Source organism: Alosa alosa, chromosome 2 (genome assembly GCF_017589495.1).
Source record: "Alosa alosa isolate M-15738 ecotype Scorff River chromosome 2, AALO_Geno_1.1, whole genome shotgun sequence".
NCBI lineage: Eukaryota > Metazoa > Chordata > Actinopteri > Clupeiformes > Clupeidae > Alosa > Alosa alosa.
The window spans coordinates 34397064-34412146 of NC_063190.1; the positions used below are offsets into that span (position 1 = coordinate 34397064).

General features: G+C 45.0%; 1 pseudogene; it reads left to right on the forward strand.

Annotated features, from left to right (window-relative positions):
- The first annotated feature begins 8639 nt into the window (after positions 1-8639).
- LOC125291450 lies at positions 8640-8754 on the forward strand (annotated as a pseudogene).
- Positions 8755-15083: the final 6329 nt, after the last annotated feature.

Sequence of the window (15083 nt, forward strand, 5' to 3'; positions counted from 1 at the left end):
GCTATAGCCCTCATTATGCTGCTGTCATGGCGATAGAACATTCTCCAGGCCATTCTGCTCTTAGTGCTGACAGTGAATACAGTTTTCTGCTGTAATTCACTCAGCAGAGTATCAGACACAGCCTGCTGGTGCATATGGACTCAACAGACTGAGAATATGGTTACGTCAGACTCGAATATGTGTTATAAAATAATGAGCTGAAACACATACATTGACCTCTTGCTGTCCAGACCTTGCAGCAGGTTCCAGGGAGGGATTTGCACCTGGCAGCTGACCAAGGTTGATACCAAGAGCTCTGAGAAGTTCTCAAAATCTACAGTGTTCATGTAGGTCAAGGCACTTCTACAGATATGTTTATTTATGTATTTACTGTAACCTTTATTTTACCAGGAAGGTCCCATTGAGATACAGCAGTGGTCCCCAAACTACGGCCCGCCACCTCATTTTGGGTGGCCCCCCAAAACATGTCCGTGGTATATAGGATCCGGCCCGCACGGGAGTACGACATCGTCAAACTATAACCTCCGTAATTTCCCCCATTCATTCTCTATGGCGAGTCTTAACAGTACACATGTAATACTCTTTTTGTCCACTGGTGGTTGTTTTGGCACTGTTTTGCGTTTGCCATCGAAAACGGAATGAAACGTAGGCCTATCTGCATAACAATGCAACAACAAAACAAACTGCATTAGTGCTCAAAGTATTCTAGAAGTGTATCAATTAATTTTTAATAACTAACTAAGTCAAGTCATATTTCTGGGACTTTCTGGGATAATAATTTCTAATTTGTTCAAATGTTCATAAATTCACAAGTTCTCATCAGGTGAGTGAAAGTGGTCATTTCAGATGTTTTTGCCTGCACTTCATAAAACTCTCATAGTTTGAGAACTTCAAATTATTTGTAGGATATTGCTTGTTCACAACTTGAGCTGTGTATGCAAATACACAGAGTTCAGAGTTCACACATTTTGGATAAAATACACTTTTGGGACTCCCTGCTAATACTTTTGGGAATGTTAAAGTCTTTTTATTAGTATCATTTCATTTGAGCTACATTTTACACTGATATGGCATGATGGCAACATAAACACAGCTAATAATGGTATTAAATTGCAGTAGCCTATGATTAAATGTAATGGAATATTCAACTAAGGTAGACTGCTGTTGTTCACAGCGCTAAGCTATTTATGTTTACTAATATACTCCGAATCTCTGGCCCTCTCTTAGAGCCAGGCATAGTGAGCTGGCCCTCGGAAGAAAAAGTTTGGGGACCACTGAGATACAGTGTCTTTTCTGTCAGGGATACATGTAGTGTATTCAGTAAGGCTCACAATAGACAGCATATGGATAAGCAATCAAACATGAACTCATGCTTTTCTTTGATATTTGCAAAAATCCTCTCGATAATCATGCATGGCTAGTTGACAACCCTTGGCCATATACAGTAGGGGAAATAAGTATTGAACAGTTCTGGAAGTTAACTAAAGATCAGGATTCACAGAAGGGACCCCTGGAATCTTCAAGATTTAAAGACTCTGTTTAGAAGAATGGGCCAAAATCACACCTGAATACTGTGACTGATTAGTTTCGTCATACATGAAATGTCTTGAAGCTGTCATTACAAATAAAGGCTTTTCCACAAAGTATTTAAAATTTCAGTTAGCACGTTCAGCACTCTTTTCCTGTGCCATTCCTCTTTATCACACATACCTTTACTTACGGACTTTAATGTTTGGATTCTTTATATATGGGTGGATAATCTGAGTTAATTCAAATGTCTGGTGAAAATTTCATTTGACTGGAAGTATACATACTGCATTTTATTTATTTTTTGACACGTTCAATACATCTCCACTCTGTGTATGGCTGTAGATAGTTTACTGATTGATTTATTCATGTTGATGTATGACCATCTTCCATTTGAAAAGAAACAGTCTCTGCTCCATAGGATTGTCTTCACCAGGACTGATAACTATGAAGATAACGGTAACTATAACAATATACTTAATATATGACAAACAATAAGGAAAGTCTCTCTCTGATGCTGATGAATGTGATGTCTATATGTAGTTATCATTCCTGGTGTGGACACCCTTATCTGAACGATCTGAATGGCATGGCATCTTGAAACAAACATGTTTACATACAGAATACTTAACAGAGACCTTGTTAGGGGGCACCTACAGCGTCACATGTCAAAAAGCCCCATTTAGAGTCTGGACATCACTCTCCAGCTCCTGGCCACAAGGGGCAGGAGTGGGACGATCAGTCTGCCTCCATGGTAGAGTCTGCTGCACGAGTGACAAGGGAGCTGACATGAGTGGGTTTGCTGAGACAAGACCACCCGGTGGGTGGGACACGTCACCAGGACACCAGAGTCAACTCAGCTCAGACAGCAACACTGCGGGAACTGACAGTGAGAGAGAGAGAGAGAGGTAGATGGGAGGGAGAGAGAGAGGGGAGAGGGAGGGTACTAGAAAAGGAAATAGAGAGACAGAGATTGAGATGCCCCCCCACAGACACTCACTCACACATTCACACACACACACACACACACACACACAGAATGCAGTTTGAGAAACAGATACAGAGGCAGAGGGACTGAGAGAGACATTGACAGAGAGAGAGTGAGAGATAGAGGGAGATATGAGACAGACAGAAAGAGAGAGTGAGAGATAGAGGGAGATATAAGAGAGACAGAAAGAGAATGAGAGATAGAGGAGATATGAGAGAGAAAGAGAGATAGAGGGAGATATGAGACAGACAGAAAGAGAGAGTGAGAGATAGAAAGAAAGAGGCTGAGGGCAACAGAGATAACTGTTGTGAGACAGAGATTGACAGAGTATGACTCAGACGGAAAGAGAGAGAGAGATGCAGGCTGAAAGAGATAGAGCTAGAGAAAGATGATTGAAAAGAGAGAGAGAGAGAGAGAGAGAGAGAGAGCTAGAGAAAGATGATTGAAAGACATTTCGTGGACCGATTCTCTCATTCCCTCAAGTTCTTTAGAGGAATTCAGCTTAATCCAGAGCATTTCTGTTTCATAATGTGCTCTCCTTTGAGCATGTGAGTTTCTCAGAGGATTAAAACATTATGACATATTTTTTAATTAATGCGGTATTTAGACTTGCAAAATGGCTCTGATCCACTCAGAGGAAGTCAATTAATTTGGACTTCCACAAAAGCAGACAGAGAGAATCAAATCTCCCCCATCCCCCAGAGAGCCTGCCTCTCAGGTCTTCTTTCTCATATTTGAACCTCATTTCCCTCCTATTTCCATTTAGCAGTTTACCCCATTCATGTTACTTCAGTAAATAGTAGTATAGTGTCAGAGAAGAGGACTGAAGGCCTATCGGAGAAACTGGGAACTCGTCATTTGAACAAGTTTTTTTGTCATTTTTTTATATGGTTAAAGGTGTTGTGTGGCTGTGTTCAAGACAGCTCCAATCTTAAGAAATCCTCCATAGCTCCTTTGAAGGTGATGTGTGTAGAATACTGAAGCATCAGAGTTGTGTTGAACATGCTGTTACATTCATGGTGGTGCCCCTCCATTGTATTGCATTGCACTATACAGTGCTGCATGGTACAAAGTGGTATTACAAGAAAGCGCCTGGCGCTGGTTTGCATGACAACTCAAGTGGATATAGTGGATATAGTGGTGGATATAGTGGTGGATATAGTGGATATAGTGGTGGATATCTGGATATAGTGGATATAGTGGATATAGTGGATATAATGGTGGATATAGTGGATATAGTGGTGGATATAGTGGATATAGTGCTGTGGTATAGGCAACATGATGTCAAAACAGTTTCTTCACATTTTACTGCTATTTCAGGTAAGTTTTTGAATTACCTGAACACAATACACAGTTTTAATGTCCTATGACATTATTATGTCCTGTGTGTGGACATAATAATGTCATAGGACATTGAATGATTTCCTTCCTTAGGCCTCGTCTCTCTGAACGTGTGGACTATTCCCCCAGCTCTGTGAGGCCTGGGCATCTGCAGTCCTCTTCTGAACGTGTGCAGTCTGCTTCCCCCAGATCTGTGCGCGCTGTCTGAAGTCCCAGTGTTTGGTCCAGCCGTGTGATCGTGGAGAGTAATTGGGGGCAGCTACAGCAAATCTCTTGAAAGGGATGAGAGAGAGGGAGGCAGGCAGCACAACACCCCCCACCTACACACACACACACTCAGAACAACAACCCCTCCACACACACACACACACTCAGCACAACTCCCTCCCCCCTCCAACACACATACACACTCAAAACAACAACCCCCCCACACACACACACACACACCCTCCAGAGCCCACACACCCACACTTATTAATGCTTTAACCTCCAACCTTGCTGGGGCCAAGAACCCAACACCCCCACAGACACACACACTCCTACACACCCCTCTCTCTCTGTTTACCCCTCCCCCACTCTTCCCTTCTCTGCCCACTCCTCTCTCTCTCTCTCTCTCTCTCTCTCTCTCTCTCTCTCTCTATTTCTCTCTCTTGTTTACACAACATGGCATTTTCCATCTAATTACTTTTGGTGACACGCACCTCCTCCTCCTCATCTTCCTTTCTGCTTTGCATCCCGAGCTGTCTGTCCTTGAGTAGTTAGCTAATTAGTTTCTCTGCAATTACCTGCCTGGCTGCCTAGGGCTGCTCCGCACATCTTTCCCCTCTCCCACAAAAGCCAATACGGCCGCAGGCAGGAAATAGCTTGTGTGATATGCTCTTCTACATCATTTTCCCTTTCATGTGTTTGGCTGTCATCTCGCCGCGGCACACCCGAGACAAAGTACAGCCAATGCAGATCTGAGAGCAGAACGCGTGGCATTCTGGGAAATGGGCACATGACGTAGCCATGTGTGTTTTTTCCTCAGTGGGGTGTGTGTGACGGATGGCGCTACCCCAGCCACTGCTCTGTTTGTCGTCGTGGAAAGGGGTCACCATCTGTGGATGAGCCAAGGCCAACTCACTTACCTAACTTATTCATCACGACGCGTCTGCATTGGCAAACGCCTTTTCATGCTGTCAGCTACGCCAGACAAACAGTCTGGTCTTTTCATGTAGTCTTCACACAAAGACTTCAATGCACTTACTTGTAGAATGTTTTGTTTTTGCTCAAAAATCCATCTTCCAATTTGCTTTGAGAGCACACCTTGTTTGCACGATTCAAGGTTATTTCAGCTTGGTAAACTTTAACTTCCACTGAAGATATAAAGCCAACTATTACTAGCAGAAAAATGTGATTGATACATTAATTGTTCGCCTGTGTAAAAGTGTGACCTCATATGAATATCGGTTCTCTGAGGGAGAAACATGCCACATCACCTGTTGGTGAGCTAGAGGTAACAGCTTTATAAGAGAGAACGCCGTTTGGTCATAACTGCCGTAAACTAAGACTGAACTTAATAAGTTCAGTCTTTGTTCACAGCAGTTATGAAGAGACTGTGTGTTCTAAGGTCAACGAGGGATAGCATGCTCTCCGCTGGTTTTGTCTTCACCAGCAGCAGATCATAAAAATCTCCTCTTCCTGTTGCCTTAAGTGTCCAAACAAAAAGTGTTTCCTGCCTGCCGCAATAACTCCATAATTCTACAATATGTTGTGATCCTCTTCAGTCATTCAAAGTCAAAGTCTGCTTTATTGTCAATTTCTTCACATGTCAAGACATACAAAGAGATCGAAATTGCGTTTCCTACTATACCACGGTGGAGACAAGACATATTTTACCAATTAGGTCCACAGACAAACATAACATTCAAGTAAACAATATAAAAAGTAAAAATAAGAAGGCACATTCGAGGGCCTTAGGCATGAATGTTTTTATAGGGCAATAAAAATGTAAACAAATTTATCGGAAATGATACTAACAATATGCATGTGTTGTGTTGCTCTGCTCAACATTATATCGTAGCTTCAGGTTTAATAGATTGATGCAAATCTGAAAGCACAGCTAATTTTTCAACATATACATTTTGTTGCTGTTTTTTCTACTACAAATAATAATAAGATGCCAACACAAATAGACAACAGTCATGATTAGATTAAGAAGTCCATAATGAATTGATGCTTTGTCATATCATCAATATACCTGGCAAGAGAAGGATCCCCCATCAGCCTGCTGCTAGAGGAAAACATGAAGGCTCCCAGTAAAACAGACAGAGGAGATCCAATTACAATCATGTGACATTAATTAGAACTTAGAACACGTTGCACACATCTTCCACGGACCATTCCAGTGGTTTCAATGGCAATCCAAACATCAGAAATTGAAGAGGAGAAGAGGAGAAATTGAAGAGGAGCCCATGCAGGAAGCCGGGGTCTGTTTGTCAGGGCAAATCCACACTCCACTGGTACCAACAGCATTGATGAGCTTATAACATGCTTATAATGTGATTGTAACACAAGGAATGTGCTTATAACACAAATAATCGGCTTACAACACAAGCAAAGTGCTTATAACACAATCAATGTGCTTATTACACAAATAACACAAGTAATGCACTAACAACACAAGTAATGTGCCTCTAACATCCACATGAGAGTGTTGTCTAATGATGTGCCTATACCATCCACATGACAGTGTTGTCTAATGATGTGCCTATACCATCCACATGACGGTGTTGTGTAATGATGTGCCTATAACATCCACATGACGGTGTTGTGTAATGATGTGCTTATAACATCCACATGAGAGTGTTATCTAATGATGTGCCTATACCATCCACATGAGAGTGTTGTCTAATGATGTGCCTATAGCATCCACATGACAGTGTTTCTAATGATGTGCCTATACCATCCACATGACAGTGTTGTCTAATGATGTGCCTATAACATCCACATGACAGTGTTGTCTGATGATGTGCCTATACCATCCACATGACAGTGCTGTCTATTGATGTGCCTATAACAGTTTATTTGTGTGTCATACAGCCCTAATGTACTCCCCTGCACTCAACAGAAACTTGAAAGACTTTACCCACACTGTAGGCCTGTGTCCTGCAGATACTTGGGGAAGAGAACAGACTAATATAAAGTTAATTTTATGGAGGGTGAGTTTATGGAGCGTATTCAAGTTTATATGAGTGATCATATAACTTACATCTTTTTTACATAAAAACATCTGCAATTTCCAATGCAAGTTCAATACTCACTCATGTCAAGCATGAAATTACATATTGAAATCACATTAAATAACTCTATTTCATGCTGATATGACATTGAAAAGCTATCAACTTTGGTGCAAACAAAATGATCTGCATTTCTATTTGGAGTTATTCATTTTCAGATTATTCATCTACACATAACTAAAGTAAACCAAAGGCTCCTTCTCTTTCTTGAACTATAATGAGACACACCATAGGTTTGATGTATTAGTCAGGTAAGGGCCTATGATAGGATAAATAAATGGTTAAATTTGTAATGTTACCGGGGAAACATTTCCAAGAGCTGCATCTAGAAGCCATTCAGTTGTGTGAGTGAGGAAATTTCTCTGAGAGCTGCCTGCAGAAGCCATTCAGTTGTGTGAGTGAGGAAATTTCTCTGAGAGCTGCCTGCAGAAGCCATTCAGCTGTGTGAGTGAGGAAATTTCTCTGAGAGCTGCCTGTAGAAGCCATTCAGCTGTGTGAGTGAGGAAATGTCTCTGAGAGCTGCCTGTAGAAGCCATTCAGCTGGCGGTGGTTCAGTTCAGACTGTGCCCTTTATAGATGCTGGTCTCGGGGAGGGCAGGTGCTGTGGGATGGTGGGAAGGCTCTTTTTGTTGCACATGCAGCTCAGCCTTGGCCAGCGCAGGTTTATTATCGGAGGAGCGCTGTAGCCCATGTCTGCTAATGCTGCGCAGGTTTATTATCGGAGGAGCGCTGTAGCTTATGTCTGCTAATGCTGCGCACAATGCAGCTCATTATTTTATTTAATCAGGTGATTATATTTTTAATGGACAGCGCTGTTAAACTGCTCCAGCACTAGTCAATTAAGATGACAAATCTGCCAGCTCTCTCCACCCCTCTATCTGTCTTTCTCTCCATCTCTCTTGTTCCATCCCGCATTCTCTCTCTCCATTACTCTATCTCTCTTTCTCTCTCTCTCCCTCCATCTCTCTCTTTCACTCTGTCTAGGACATATGGGATGCACATGCTGGAAAGCCCTTGAGAGGAGAGAGAATGCAGACAGTGCCGGGCTCAGCTTGGTCATTATCACACAAGTGTGTGAGAGTGAAATGTGTGTGTGTGTGTGTGTGTGTATGAATAAAATGATTCTGTGAGATGAAGTGTATGTGAGTGATGAAAGTCTAAACATGGTTCCACTCTCCTCTGTCCTGCAACATCTCTCCCCAAAACAGCCAATTACTCAGCCATGCCAGAGACCAGAGATCAGGAGGTATGAGGAGAAACAAGGAAGAGGTCAGTGTGTGTGTGTGCATGCATATGTGTGTGTGTGTGTGTGTAGGTTCCTCATGTCAAAGAAATGTCGTCCATCTCCTCATAAATCAGTGCACACACACTCTCACACACACACACACACACACACACATCATAGTCTACTCTCCATATTCTCCGACACACACACACACACACACATCATAGTCTACTCTCCATATTGTCCGACTCGCTCCTGCCACGATGAGTCCCTCACATGTATCGCTTTTCTTGGCCTTTTGGCTAAGATCAAGTGTAGTATCTGTTCTTATCAGTTTAATATCTTATACGTCCTCTACCCGAGGACCATATATTAATCTACCTGAATTTCCCTTTGGGGATCAATAAAGTATCTATCTATCTATCTATCTATCTATCTATCTCTATCTATCTTCTAAACCCAGAACTTTACGCTTTACGCCGTCAGCAGTTGACCTCTCGTTGAGCCGACAGAAGGAGTGGTGTGATTGGTTGGTCACTGGCTTGAGCCTTCATGAGCTGGAGCCAGTGGATAGCCCTCTCAGGCTGGAGCCAGTGGATAGCGCTCTCAGGAGCTGCTTGTGTTTGTTTGTTAAGTAAATAAGCTCCGACTGATCGACCAATTACAGAGCGTCTGCAGAGGTTTTACAAAGCCTCGTTTAATAACGGGCTCCATGGAGATTAATTCCTCTGCCGCTGGCATGCATTGTCTGCATGTGCTCACAGCTGAGGTGACATCCACATCTGCATAAAAGGCACAGTCCATGATTCTGATTAAAGGCTGTTTATTACTAACTGGCTTACACACAAATTCTTATAAAGACCAGTCTCCCCAGAGCAACTCAGGGTTAAGGGCCGTGGTCAAGGGCACCGCGGTGGCAGCCTGGAATTGAACCCACAACTTTTCTGGCTAGTGTATGCTAGTGTGGCTACTGTATGCTAGTGTATGCTAGTGTGGCTAGTGTATGCTAGTGTGGGTAGTGTATGTTGTATGCTAGTGTGGCTAGTGTATGTTGTATGCTAGTGTGGCTAGTGTGTGCTAGTGTGGCTAGTGTATGCTAGTGTGGCAACTGTATGCTAGTATGGCTACTGTATGCTAGTGTATGCCAGTATGGCTACTGTATGCTAGTGTATGCTAGTGTGGCTAGTGTATGTTGTATCCTAGTGTGGCTACTGTATGCTAGTGTGGCTAGTTTATGCTAGCCCAGCTCCTTAGCCACTACGTTTTAGCTTAACATCCAGTCAAATCACACTATTCTCCTGTTATAAAGTTGATTTCTGGGCTTTTTCAAGCATTTCACTGAGAGGACAGTAGGGAGCCAATGTGTCTGTTGTTGGAAATGACCCTCAGGTCTCAGACTCAAACCTTGGTCCTTATAACCATTGAAGCTGCGTAAATGTAAAAAATGTAAAAATGTAAATCAGGTTTCTAGGCCAGGTATACTTGCCTCTACAAGGAATTTGGTCTCTCTGCATTTATCCCATCCATTAATTAGTGAACACACAGTGAGGTGAAGCACACACTAACCTGGAGCAGTGAGCTGCCTTGCTACTGCAGCACTCGGGGAGCAGTGAGGGGTTAGGTGCCTTACTCAAGAGCACTTCAGCCGTTCCCACTGGTCGGGGATCGAACCAGCAACCTTTCGGTTCCAAGCCGGGAGCCCTAACCAGTAGGCCACGACTGCCCCAGTGTACAGTGTGGGAGATCATGCCCTTATAAGCATTGAAGCTGTGTACAGAGTGTGGGGGGGCAGACCATGCCGCTGTACTACGCCCCAAGCCCTTTCGTTGTGACCTTGAAGCAACTTGTTGATTGACAAAAATAATGATTGGCTCAGTCGAAGCCGCTTGTTCTGTTTTCCATTTGAATTTCAAAGAAAAATGCATTGGCCTTTAGGTGTGGACCTGCCTTTCATGGCACTGGACCTAGAACTGCGCACATACAGTATGCCTCAGTGGCACATTACACCACCCGAACTCCCCTGCTGTATAACCTCAGCACCATGGACAGAGACACACAATAGCCCAACACAATTCCACTATATCTATCCATCCATCTATCTATCTATCTATCTATCTATCTTCTAAACCCAGAACTTTACGCTTTACGCCGCCAGCAGTTGACCTCGCGTTGAGCCAACAGAAGGAGTGGTGTGATTGGTTGGTCACTGGCTTGAGCCTTCATGAGCTGGAGCCAGTGGATAGCCCTCTCTTAGGCTGGAGCCAGTGGATAGCCCTCTCAGGCTGAGGCCAGTGGATAGCCCTATTAGGCTGGAGCCAGTGGAAAGCCCTCTCAGGAGCTGCTTGTGTTTGTGTGTTAAGTAAATAAGCTCCCGATGTCCCCTGCTGTATAACTTCAGCACCATGGACAGAGACACACAATAGCCCAACACAATTCCACTGCTTCAGCATGCAATTTATACTGTAAAAGATGCCTTTACTCAGTTGACCTCATGCCGCAGGTACGTGTTATGGTATGTCAGTGTTTGGGCTCCCTGGGGGGTTGGACCAGCACCTGGGCGTTGTCATCGTCTCGTTTGAGAGCCGAACTGGAGGAGCTCTGTTTAGCTTTTCCCAACTGTATTGCATTAGCTGCTCTGTACATATATTATAGTGTGTAATAGGTACAGTGAGCGTTGTCAGGCTGCATTGGCCTTGGTTCTGCGTGATGCTTGGGAGCCAAATGTGACCTGACTAGACTTGGGCGGAGTGCTGTAGAGTGTCAGTACCCTGGACAGCAACCAGCTGCTGTGTATGGCCTCAATGCTGCAGTCAGCAGAAAGCAGGCTAATTAAACAGCATCAGGTACACACGCGCGGACACACACACACACACACACACACACACACACACACACACACAAACACACACACACACGCATGAGAGAGAGAGAGAGAGAGACACACATACACACACACACAGTCTTATTAAACAGCATCAGGAGCTGAGGGAGGAGACACATCTGGCCTTACTCAGCCTCACAGGGCTGCAGAGACAAAAGAGCTGGATTACAGTATACTGCAACCTCATCACCTACACACATACACACACACACACACACACACACACACACTCACACACACAGGGTCTCACACACACACACACACACACAAGCACACACACAGACACACACTCACTCACACACACACACACAGTCCCTCTGCACACACATACACACACACACACTCACACAGGGTGCCACACACACACACACACACACAAGCACACACACAGACACACACTCACTCACACACACACACACAGTCCCTCTGCTCTCTGGATCTCAGTCTGAATGTGTTAGCTAAGGGATAATGTATCGTCCTCTGGCCATTCTTGACACACCGCTAAGACGAACAGATCAGTTAGTTAGTTAATATAGCCTAGTTAGTTAGTTTATTTGTCCTTACATAGGAAATTTGTTTTCACGTACCATACAAGCCTCACAGACATGAAATACATAGATACACACAGTCACAGTTCTTCACCCACCACCCACCACCCCGCCACACATACCCCACCCACATATATCACACAGCACATATACATCACATTACACCGATACAAACAGGAAAACCATCACCAGTTGACATTACAGAGGAATGAGGGCGGCACAGTGATCCATCACCGCTGTGATCTGTTGTTAAGTGCTGCTATTGCAGAGGGCACAAAGCTTTTCCCGTGCACACGCTTCCACCCCATAGCCCTATATCTGCGTTTTGATGGAAGCAGAATGAAGAAGGGATTGAGGGGGTGGGTGGGGTCATGAGCGATGGTCCGTGCTCTGTTCTTGGTGAGTGGGAAATGGAGTCTTGGTATGCAGATATGGAGTTATTGTCATTGAGAAGTGCAAGTACAGCAGTGTCATCAGAGTATTTGAAGTATGTGGTGATGGGTGTGGGACTGACACAGTCATTGGTGTAGAGGGTGAAGAGGAAGGGGCTTAGGACACACCCCTGCGGGGCGCCGGTGTTAATTGTGGTGAGTGGTGATGTGACTGCACTTATCTTGACGGCTTGTGGTCTGTCACTGAGGAAGTTGTGGGTCCAGTGGATGAGGGTCGGGGGGACGTGCAGGTGGTGGAGTTTGTTGATCATCAGGTGGCGTTGGATGGTGTTGAAGGCAGAACTGAAGTCAATGAAGAGTAATCTGGCGAAGTTTGTAGGTGTTTCAAGATGTTGGAGGAGGGAGTGGAGGAGACATGCCACAGCATCCTCCGTCCCTCTCCTGGCCTTGTAGGCAAACTGGTGGCTGTCCAGCTGTGGGCTGACAGCTGGGAGGAGGGTTCTGAGGATCAGTTTTTCCAGGCATTTCATGATTATTGAGGTGAGTGCAACTGGCCGGTAGTGGTTAAGTTCGGAGGGGCGGGATTTCTTGGGTATTGGTATGATAGTAGATGTTTTCCACAGCACTGGTACAGTAGCGGTTTTGTATGACTCGGCAAACAGTGAATAGATGGTGGGGGAGAGCTCAGCTGCACAGTCCCTTAGCACCCGGGCAAGGATGCCGTCTGGACCCGGAGCTTTCCCAGGCTTGCATCTCCTCAGCTGCTGACGCACGTCCTCAGTTGTAAATGGGACCTGGGGGTCTGGTTCCAGGGTGGGAATGGCCTCCAGTAGAGTCCTGCAGGTGTCTGAGTGGTCCACTGTGTCAAATCTGGAGTAAAAGTTATTTAATTTTATGGCAAAAGAGCTGGGGTCTGATTTATCCACTAGTTTGTGTTTACTGTTCAGTCCTGTGAGTGTTCTTATTTTTTGAAAGGCTTGTTTTGTGTTCATGGTGCTGAATTCATGCTCTAGTCTGTCTTTGTATTTGAGTTTAGCCTTGAAAATGTCATTTTTTATTTGCCGGTTTATGTGTTTGAGTGTAGTGCAGTCCTGCCTCTTAAAGGCCTCCCGCTTCTCCCTCATTCTGAGTTTGATGTGTTTAGTGATCCAGGGTTTAGAGTTCGGAAATGTCCTGATGGTCTTTGTTGGTATGATTGTGTCAACACAGAATTGTATGTAATCCGTGATGACAGGGACCCTTTCCTCCAGATTCCCCTCAAAGACACACCAGTCTGTGCATGCAAAGCAGCCTTGCAGCTCTGCCGTGGCGTCCTCCGACCACTGTTTGGCGCTGTGGGTCTCAGGCTTCTCTCGTTTCAGAGCCTGTCTCTAGAGCGGAAGTAGGGTGATGACGTTGTGGTCTGCAGAACCGAGTGGCGGGTGAGCACGGGAGGTGTACGCGTTGTTAATGTTCCCATAACACAGGTCCAGTGTGTTCTTCCTCCTTCCTCCTTCGTATTGTTGGAAGGAGGGTAGTGAACTGTCAAGCCTGCAGCTGTTAAAGTCGCCCATAATGAACACCGGAGCATCGGGGTACTTCGCCTGCATGCTGATAATGGTGCTAACAACTAGCTCAGCTGCTGCTGTGACGTTCGCACTGGGGGGATGTAAACACAGCTGACCACTATGGTGGGGAATTCCCTTGGGAGGTGGAAGGGGCGCATGGACAGTGTCAGCATCTCCAGGTTCGGTGTGCATACCTGGCCATGAACTTTGATGTTGTTGCACCATCTGTTGCACCAACGTACATGCAGACCCCCCCACCCTGCTCCTTGCCCGAATTCCCAGTCCGGTCCGCCTTGAAGATGTTGAAGTTGTCAAGCTGTACCTCATTGTCAGGAACGGTGTCGTTCAGCCAGGTCTCCGTTAGTGCCAGGATACCGGCTTCTTTGTAGAACCTCTGCACCCTGCATTTGGCATGGAGTATATCAGCCTTGCTCCGGAGGGACTGCACATTAGCCAGGATGATGGATGGTAGCGGAGGTCTGAAGGGTCGATTCCTCAGCCGGGTGCGAACACCTCCTCTCCTACCTCTCTTCCTCCGTCGGATTTCTGGCAGGAGGGACGCCGATGGTTTCATCCTGCCTAGCGTGGACAGCCGGAGTTGTAGCCAGGTCCCTGCACCAGGTCTGTAGCCAGGTCACCTACACCAGGTCTTCCCGGGTGTAGGTGAGTCCCCTGGTGTTATCCTGCTCCTGTAGCAGATCACCCCCTAACGCAAAGCGAATACAATTGTTCAAGAATAAGTAAGTATAAGTGTAAGTATATATACTCTTTTGATCCCGTGAGGGAAATTTGGTCTCTGCTTTTATCCCAATCTATGAATTAGTGAAACACACACAGCACACACACAGTGAGGTGAAGCACACACTAATCCTGGTGCAGTGAGCTGCCTGCATCAACAGCGGCACTCGGGGAGCAGCGAGGGGTTAGGTGCCTTGCTCAAGGGCACTTCAGCCGTGCCTACTCCGAAGTGCTAACCAGTAGGCCACGGCTGCCCGACCAATGACCAGCAAACTACCCATCACCACACTTATTACATATGCACAGTATGTGTGCATGTATTGGTGAGTTTTGGTAATTAATTCTATATAGTGTGTGCTCTCTTAAATATGCAGTGCATACATACAATATGTGTTGAATCTGTCTGAAGAGAGATTCAACACATGTTGTAGCAATGGATTTGCATTGATATTGGAGGGTGAATGGCTGGCAAGCATCCAATGTTGTTTCTCCTGACAGCGGGTTAGAATTTGCATTTGTTTTGGTAACATAACCACTTAATGCCAAAATTATAAAAGTCCCTTCTTTAAAACATCTTTTTAATTATTTTGAGAAAAGAAAATGCTCTTCATGCAAACA